Source organism: Colobus angolensis, unplaced genomic scaffold, assembly GCF_000951035.1.
Source record: "Colobus angolensis palliatus isolate OR3802 unplaced genomic scaffold, Cang.pa_1.0 Scaffold173, whole genome shotgun sequence".
Lineage (NCBI taxonomy): Eukaryota > Metazoa > Chordata > Mammalia > Primates > Cercopithecidae > Colobus > Colobus angolensis.
In genome coordinates, this window is record NW_012114855.1 from 1,639,727 (window position 1) to 1,649,048 (window position 9,322).

At 48.3% G+C, this 9,322-nt stretch overlaps 1 protein-coding gene across 1 annotated transcript in view; it reads left to right on the forward strand.

Annotated features, from left to right (window-relative positions):
* LARGE (like-glycosyltransferase) overlaps positions 1-9,322 on the forward strand; it is a 375,239-nt gene that overhangs the window by 46,176 nt on the left and 319,741 nt on the right. The window lies entirely within an intron of this gene.

Consider the following 9,322-nt stretch of genomic DNA (forward strand, 5'->3'; position numbering starts at 1 on the left):
GTAGTTTATACCTCAAATGGAGGGATAACCTTGACTAGATTGAACCTCGCAACAGTGTTAATGATACAATTATACGGCAGATGCACCACCCAGGACACCATTATTATACATAGCAGGGCCTCAGTAAACGATATTCTTTCCCTTCTCTTCAGATGCATAAAATCAGCTTTTTTTTTTTTAAAGGGAATTTCTTAGTTTTGTTTACCTCTGGATCCATTTCTGGTACATAGAAGATGCTCAGTAAATACTTGTGGAAGGCAGGGAAGATGCTTTGGAGTCACTGGATATGACGATCGCTCAGAGTTGTTGGGGCCATCTGCAAACACAGTGGTACCATTAGATGGTGGGTTTTATAAACACAGCCCTGGGTGAAGGGGGCTTATGTGGAGAGATGACCACCAGAGTATTCAGATAATGGAGTTCTTACTCTGAGCCGAGGACAGTCATGAAGGCCAGTTTTTATGTCCCACGCCAATGCTTTTTTTTTTTTTTTAAAGTACATTTGTATTTTATATTTTACTGATTATTTATTTTTTTATTTTACTTTAAGTTCTGAGATCCATGTACAGAATGTGCAGGTTTGTTACTTAGGTGTACATTTGCCATGGTGATTTCCTGCACCTGTCAACCTGTCATCTAGGTTTTAAGCCCTGCATGCATTAGGCATTTGTCCTAATGCTCTCCCTTCCCTAGCCCCGCACCCCCCGACAGGCCCTGTTGTATATCGTTCTCCTCCCTGTGTCCATGCATGCTCGTTGTTCAGCTCCCACTTGCGACTGAGAACATGCAGTGTTTGGTTTTCTGTTCCTGTGTTAGTCTGGTTTTAAATAGAAGTATAGCATATTATACCAGCAGCAAAGCTTAAGTGTGCAGCTTGGTGACTTTTCACAAAGGTAACATATCTGTATCACCAGCTCCCATAACAAGAATTAGTACGTTGCCAGTGCCCCGAGTACATCCTCCCCCTCTCCCATCACTGCCCCCTGTGTCTCCAAGGGTATCTGCTCTCCTGATTTGTGACTCCATAAATTACCTTCGTGGGCCCACACTTTTGAGCAAATCCTAATGGTTGGAGTTATCATGGGGACTGGTATGGGGGTCCAGTTAGGTTCAGTCCTGTTTTATCCCCAGGCCTGGGATTCTAACCTGGTTCCCATGTTGATGGCACAGATGATAAACTAAGGCCTGCAGAGGCCATGCTTCCTGCTGGGTCTCACGATTAGAAAATAGATCAGTGATTCAGACACAGAGATTTCTTGCTCCAAAGCCTGCATTCTTGACCATCCTCTATGTTTTCTTCTATGATATTTTGTTCTAAAATCCCAAGATTGGGATATTTGGGTTGAGATCTTTGGACTGAGCCGTATCTGGGAGTGGCTGCTGGAAAACTGTGGAGGAGGAACCCATAGCTCTGCATCCCAGATCCCAGATGCAGCATGCTCCTGGTCCCCGGGCACTGAAGGCTGCACCTCACCTAGCAGAAGTGACCTGGCTAGCAGAGCCCATTGGGTGGGGCTGCCGGAGGTGGCAGAGTGTGGGACAGGCAGGCTTCTCATTGCCCTGTGTTTCCCACCTCCACCTGCTGCTGACAGGCACTCTCAGGCACTGACGAGGGAAACTTTCAATTAAACGAAATCAGGCGGCTTCCTCCCACCAAAGTGAAAATGCCCTGTGCTGCCAAGTGCAAGCTAAATTCATTGGTCACCTGCTCTGCGGCGTGAGGCATGGCTAGGGCTGCTGCCTGTTGGTTGCTGTGGATTTTAGCACCAGTCACTGCTCAGGGGATGCAGCAGGCATGGCAGGCTAGGGAGGGCCGTCTCTGCTCAGCCTGGAGTCTCCTTGGCGTCGTTGGAGATGGGCGTGTGTATTCAGGAGGAGCTTTCCTCTCTCTGTGGCACAGCCCTCTGCCCCCACGGTTCCCCAGTCAAGAGGGACAGGTGGTGGCTGTCATTCTGCAGTTGGCTCTGGCCACAGAGAGATTTGCCAACAATTCTGGGAGGGAGACACCCCCAGTTTCTTTGGCCCAGAGATTGCAGCTTGATCCGTAAAGCCGCAAGCAGGCAGTTCCCCCAGCCTAGCTTTCTCTCCAGAATGGTGGAGGTAGGGTGTGGGTAGAGATACATATTATTACACGAAGGTCAGTGCCCCGGGTCTGAAATTTAATTCAAAAGCTCGAATAAAATTGCCCGTCTGGAGGCAATGGCTCTTATAAAAAGGAAGCCAGTAATATTTAGTATAATCCTAGTGAGTGAGTTGATGAGCAGCTTATTCTTTGTTGGCCACTGGGCCTAACCTCATAGAGGGAGTGGTATATCTCTGGAGCTGGACTGCCTGGGGTGAATCCTGTATCCTCTGCTTAGCCATGTCATCTTGGACATTTTTCAGCTTCGCCGACCTTCTGTAAAATGGGGATCACAGCAGTCCCTACCTTTTAGAGCTGTGTGAATTATTAATCCATGGAAAGCACTTGGAATAGCGTCTGACACGTCAGTGGCTCCATACCCACGTGTGTAATGTTGGCGGAGTCACTTACAGTCCTCTGACTGATCTCCTGTGGTGGGTACTTTATTATTCCATGTTTAACAGGCAAGGAAACTGAGGCACAGACAGGCTGAGTTACTGGCCTGAACTTTCACAGACAGTAAGTACCAAGGTGGAATTTGAACCCAGGGATCCTGACTCCACACTTTGCAGCGATTGTTGGGTGGAAATAGTGTCTTGCCCAAGATGTATTACCTAAAAATGAAATATGTTTCAAAAAAGATACCCCCAGACTCTAACACTTGCAGTCAATACAGGACAAATACTCTTTATTGTATAGTCCATTTAAAATAATGAACATAGCTGCAGTTCGTTGAGCAAATTGCTCCGTTTCAGCAGCCACATGTTACATTGCCTTTCTGTTCGAGTCATGCCCTGAGACATTTGTGAACAAGTTGTGAGGTCAGATCAAAGCAGCGGCTCATGTGCTCCTGGAAGAGGAGGTGTCCTGGGGAGTGAGGACAGTTGCAGTAGCCTCTTAGAGAAGTCAAAACCTGAAGACCAGCTTTCTACCCTTTGTCTGCACAAGGTTTCGTTGAGGTGAGGCGTGCCTGTGGACCTGGCCCCTTGAACCTCTAACCTCAGCATGTCTTAGGTCCTGTCCTCGGATTCAGGTGGGCTGTAACAAAGGACTGAGTTAGCCAGGAAAGAAGAGGTTTTGCGTTTGACAGAGGTAGGATGCAAAGAGCGGCCTGCGGCAATAATGTACCATTTTCTCATTTAACCCTGAGCGGAGGAGGCAGGAGAATAGAGGACAGGAGGAGAAGAATAAAGGAGGAGGAAGGGAGGGAGGGAGGAAGAGAGGGAGGGAGAGAGAATACAGGCAGGTGGGGAGGAAGGAAGAAATGTCAGGGTTGGGAGGTGAGAGGAGAGGGGATGGAGCCACAGTGGAGGAGGAGGGAGAGGAGGAGGAGGAGGGAAGTGAAACCAGTGACTTGGGTTTGGCTTCTTGTGACGTGGAGGGGAAGGCAGGGCAGGACCCAAGTGGGAGGCAGATCCTAGGCCTGGTGGAAAGGAGGAGGAGGAAGGATGTGAGGTAGCAGACAGTGGGAGGGTAAAGAATGGCGTATGAATCTGAGAAAGGATCATACAAGTTTTAGTGCCAGAATTGGTGATGGAGCGTTGTGGATGGGTAAACGGAGGCACGTTGTTGGCCCCTGGTCAGTGGTTGTTTCCAATGCTCTATGGTTTTGACATGCTGCCTTCCTGGGTGGGTGAAGAGGCCGGACCCCAGGCAGACGAGCACACTGAGTGCCACCTGCTCCGTGCTTCCACCCGTCCTGTGTTGCCCGCTGACATCTCAGCTTCCCGGAAGGCCCCAGGAGGGACGTGGCCTTCAGGGCTTTCAGCCGGGGGCAGGAAGTGCTCCATCTGACACCATTCAGAACAGACTATACAAATAACTCCACAGCATGTCTCATTAGGCCGGGAACGATCCAGCTAATCAAGGCGTGCCTTTGTCGTGCGCTGCTCATGCCAGGGGGTTAAAAAAAGACATACGCCTGATCCCAAGGGCCTTTTGTGGGCAGGGCAGAAATAATAAACCCAAATACAAAGTCAGGCCACCCAGGAATGAGGTGTTGTGCTCTGTCAGGGCCACCCAGCTCCAGATCATCTGGTCAAATCTGCACCCTCCTCCCGGGCCTCCCTCTTGCTGGGGGCGGTTTAGGCAGAGGTGAGTGGGTGTGCTTTCTGGTAAAAGGATCCAATTTTAATGTAAGAGGCTTGTTTGTGTGTTTTCCCAGCTAGATCACTTCCATGGCTTTTTTTTTTTTTTTTTTTTTTTTTGAGACAGAATTTTGCTCTTGGCACCCAGGCTGGAGTGCAGTGGTGCAATCTTGGCTCACTGTAACCTCTGCCTCATGGGTTCAAGTGATTCTCCTGTCTCAGCTTCCCGAGTAGCTGGGATTACAGGTGTCCGCCACCATGCCCAGCTAATTTTTTGTATTTTTAGTAGAGACAAGGTTTTGCTATGTTGGCCAGGCTGGTCTTGAACTCCTAACCTCAGGTGAGCCACCCGCCTTAGCCTCCCAAAGTGCTGGGATTACAGGCGTGAGCCACTGCGCATGGCCATGGCTCTTTACCATGCTCCAAATTCACTTGGTTTCTGGCTCTTCCTGCCAGCGTGTTCCATAAGACCAGCTCCCAGGGAGCCGGAACCAGCCCTCAGGGTGCCCTGCACTTAGCGCTCAGTCTGTAAATTTTCATGGAACTTGCTTCATAGCTGTAGGAACCTCAGGTTGAAGGGCGTAAAGGATGTGCCCACAGCTTGTGTGTTGCTGGTGGAGTGGTGGTGTTGGTGGTGATGATGGGGATGGTGATGATGATGGTGGTGATGAAGATGGATAGCAGCTGCTGTGTATTTTCTCAGGAACTGTGTTAAATTCTTTGATGGCAAAGATCGTGCTAGAAATAATAAAAATAATGGATAGATTGACTGAGTGTCTACTCTGTGCCGTGGAAGGTTCTGAGCACTTTTGGTACACTTAACCTGAGAATGACTCTCTGAAGTGGATGCTGGCATGCCCATTTCACAGTGCAAGCAATGAAGGCAGTGTCACGTCAGAGTCTACATTCTTACTGCTAAGCCACATGACAGTCAAGACGGTGTGCTCTGTGTAGAGTGACCAGCCTCTGTGGGTGGACGAGTGACTGACTGAAAGGTTGATGTCAGGGCATGTTCTATTTTGGGTTCTTCAACTCGAAGGAACCCCCTCTGTCACCCCCACCTCCTGCCACCCTAGTTCCTCATTCCTTTCACCTGTATTGTTTTCTTTTGCTGATTTAGAAATAGATTTGAATTCCTGGTGCTGAGACTGTTTAGATGAATCACCATGAAACACTAATCCCCATTGCTAGTTAGCTATGAACTTTAGTGCTTCAAGGCTCTGACCTTAAATTTTTTTTTCTGAAGGTCATCAATTAGCTTTATTTACTTCATTATGGATTAGTAATCATTAGGTGAATATTGTCATTTGTTCTGTGGGTCACCAGTGTGGATCATGCAGTGAAAAAATCAAGTGTTTCAGTGAAAAGTTGCAGAGAGAAAGAAAAAAGGAGAGAATGAGGGAAGACAGAGGAGTGCACGTGTGTGGGTGTGTGTGTGTGCGCGTGCGGGGGCGCTTGTGTGCCCACAGGGGAAGGAGGTTGGTAGTAGTGGTGTTTAGATTAGCCTTAAAGTAAGAAGCTTGAAATTAAGGGTAAAGGTCTGGTACCAGATGCTCTAAAGCCATCTGCTATTTTTTCGATACCTCTCCTCTGTCCTTTAATAGCATCTCTGTTCTGACTTCAGTCCTGGTACTTACCTGGTATATGGTAATGTGGCCATTTCCATGTCCTTCCAGATGGAGCACCTGCCAGGCTGAGTCTGTGTCTTTTGTATCCCCCTTACCTGACACAGTGCTGGCACACAATATGTGCTCATTAAATGCTTACTGAAATGACCTAGCACATAAAAGCTTTGTAAGACATGAGCTTTATTTTACTCTGCCTGCTTTGTACTCTAGACACCACAGGTATTCCTATTCTGATTTCTGTTGCTGCTATAGAGCTGAGTCAGCCTTAAAATGAACATAAATATAATTTGAGCTGATGGGATATATGGAAACCACTGCCCATCTGATTAATTTGTTTGTGCCATGAAATACATTTTTTTTTTTTTTTTTTTGAGACGGAGTCTCGCTCTGTCACCCAGGCTGGAGTGCAGTGGCCGGATCTCAGCTCACTGCAAGCTCCACCTCCCGGGTTTATGCCATTCTCCTGTCTCAGCCTCCCAAGTAGCTGGGACTACAGGCGTCCGCCACCTCGCCCGGTTAGTTTTTTTGTATTTTTTTTAGTAGAGACGGGGTTTCACCATGTTAGCCAGGATGGCCTCGATCTCCTGACCTCGTGATCCGCCCGTCTCGGCCTCCCAAAGTGCTGGGATTACAGGCTTGAGCCACCGCACCCGGCCGAAATACATGTTTTAAGGTGCCCCTGAGTGCAGAGCATTCTATTAGCAGGTGGAATACCAAGTTTTAAAAGAGGCGAGGGATGTGGGCTGCGTCACCAGACCTTCTGAGTTCCATTCGAGATCAGACACTGTTCTGGTCCTAGTGGGTCAGGGCACAGATTCTGGATCTGGGTGTGAATCCACATTCTACCCCATACAAGCCTTGTGCCCTTATGCAAATGATTTAATCTCTTTATGCCTCAGTTTTCCCTCCTTTAAAATGGGACAGGCCGGGCGCGGTGGCTCATGCCTGTAATCCTAGCACTTTGGGAAGCCAAGACGGGCGGATCACCTGAGGTCAGGAGTTCAAGACAGCCTGGTCAACATGGGGAAACCCTGTCTGTACTAAAAATGCAAAAATTATCCAGGTGTGGTGGTGCACACCTGTAATCCCAGCCACTCAGGAGGTTAAGGCAGGAGAACTGCTGGAACCCGGGAGGTGGAGGTTTCAGTGAGCCGAGATTGCACCCGTGCACTCCAGCCTGGGCAACAGAGTGAGACTGTCTCAAAAAAAACAAAAACAAAAATGGACAGTCATGGGGATGTTGTGGGGTTAGGGTTGTTGTGGCAATAAAATGAGTTTGTCTGTAAAGCACTTGGTACCATGTTGATAACTGTCACTGGTATTATTTATTGTTAATGAAGATTTAGTGACTTCATGTGTAAAACCCAACCGTGTCAGTACCTGTCTTCATAGAATTGTGGTGAGGACTGTATCAGTTTCCGAAGGCTGCCATAACAAACTGGATGGCTCAAAACAACAGAAATGAGTCAATAATGTCACTCGATTCCAGAGGCCAGAGTTGTGTTGGCAGGGCCATGGTCTCTGAAACCGGTGTCCTTCCTGGCCTCTGCTTAGCTTTTCTTTGGTACTCTGGCTGGTAGATGCATTACTCTAAGCCCCTGTCATCACTGGAACTCTTTCTGTGTGTCTCATCACATGGCCATCATCTTATGAAGACACCAGTCAGACTGGGTTAAGGGCCCACCCTTCTCCAGTATGACCTCATCTTAACCGAATTATACCTGTAATGAACTTGTTTCCAAATAAGGTCACATTCTGAATGGGGATAGGACTTCAGCACATCTTTCTGGAGGATACACAATTCAACTCATAACCAGGGTGAAATGCAATACTCCACATGAAGTATTGAACCCAGAACCTAGAACAAAACAGTGCCTTCAACATCAGTGGTGTCTGTTGTTGCTTCTCTATCAGCGGTGTCTGTTGTTGTTTCTCTGTCCTCCTGATGGCCCTTTGCGGAGTGGCTTTGGGCGGTTCTCTGAACATCTTTGAATTTCCGTTTTCCGTCTTTTCACTGTGATGTGGCTCGTCTTCCAGTGACACTGAATTACGTAGTTTTCCTGGTCTGCGTTTGCCTCATCTCTGAGATGGAGAGAAAGACGAGCCACCTCCCAGAAGGAACCCCCTCCCAGGATGACACGAGGGTGCGCACGTATGTGCTGGTGGTCTGGACATGCGAGTGCTTCCCGTGGTTGCTACCTCCTTTTCTGCCTGGTATTTTCTCGTCCAGTGAGGACAAATGGCTTTTGTAGTTCCCTTGCAAACCACTGCACAGACCCGAGGAGGCTCCTCTTTTCCTTCCCACGGGGTTGGGAAGCTCAGAGGCATGTCCAGATGTGAGGAGGCTTCGATTTTCCAGACCCCTGGGTTGCTTTGCAGTCAGAATGGAAAATACATTTTTTTTTTTCCACTTGGGAGGGAGCTGAACGCATTTGCTACAGACAAGTCTAGATATCTATGGAAACAGTCCTAATTTTAGCCTTGCCATACTTAATGCCAACTCTGAGTGCCGTTTTGGGTCAGAGCCCAGGGAGTAGGGAAGGTGAGTAGGTCTGCAGGGGTCAGATCAAGCAGGGAGTAGCTAACCAACAGACAAGAGGAGGACACAGTAGAAATCTTAAGTGGATCCAAAGGGGCTGGCTCCAAGGGTGAGAGAGGGCCGGAATGATGAGCATTGATCAGAAAGTCGGATTTCAAATGAAAGGGCCTCCCCTTCTTTCCCCCTTTCGCTCTCCCTGTCTACATTCTGCTCATTTTTGGAGCCTCGTTCATGGCCCTTCTTTCCACATCCCCACGTTTGGAATCAGCCAGTCCTGCCCTGAATGCCTAGCATCTTAGAATTCCGTTGAAGTACTAGTGGCTGCCCGTTTAGTTTGGCCGTGAATCCACGTACCTTGCAACCCCTGCTTCCATTTGGTTTCGAGTCCCTCAAGGTCAGCCATGGTCATTGTCGAGTCTGTGTGCTGTGCCTGCCGTGGGGTAGACATACAGAGAATGCATGATGAGTTGGGATTTGACATGAGAGGTGATTTCTGGTTGACCAAACCAGGGGGTAGGCAATCACCAGAAAGGGAGGAGTTTAGTGAGGAGTTTAATAAGAAGGAGTTTAATAAGAGGCACAGAAACGATTTTTGATGGGAGGAATCCGCCTGGTTGGGGGAGTGGAAATTGCCTGTAATTCAATTAAGGACAGATTAGGGAGGGCCATGGGCAAGAGGAGGTCATGGTGTGGCAGATGCTGGCTGGGATGGTGAGGGGAGAAGTGAGGGACAGTAATCGTTTTAGGCCACGTGGGGAGCATCACCTAACCTCATTTCAGCCCTGTCCTCCCCACCAGGTGACCTCCTGTCAGGAATCCTTGTAGATCAGACACAGGAAGACCCTTAGACATCATCTCGTCTTGAAGTGTGATATTCAAGACAGGCGTTTTTACATTAAAACTTGGCTATTTATTTTAGCACATGTCTAAAAACCATATATAACCA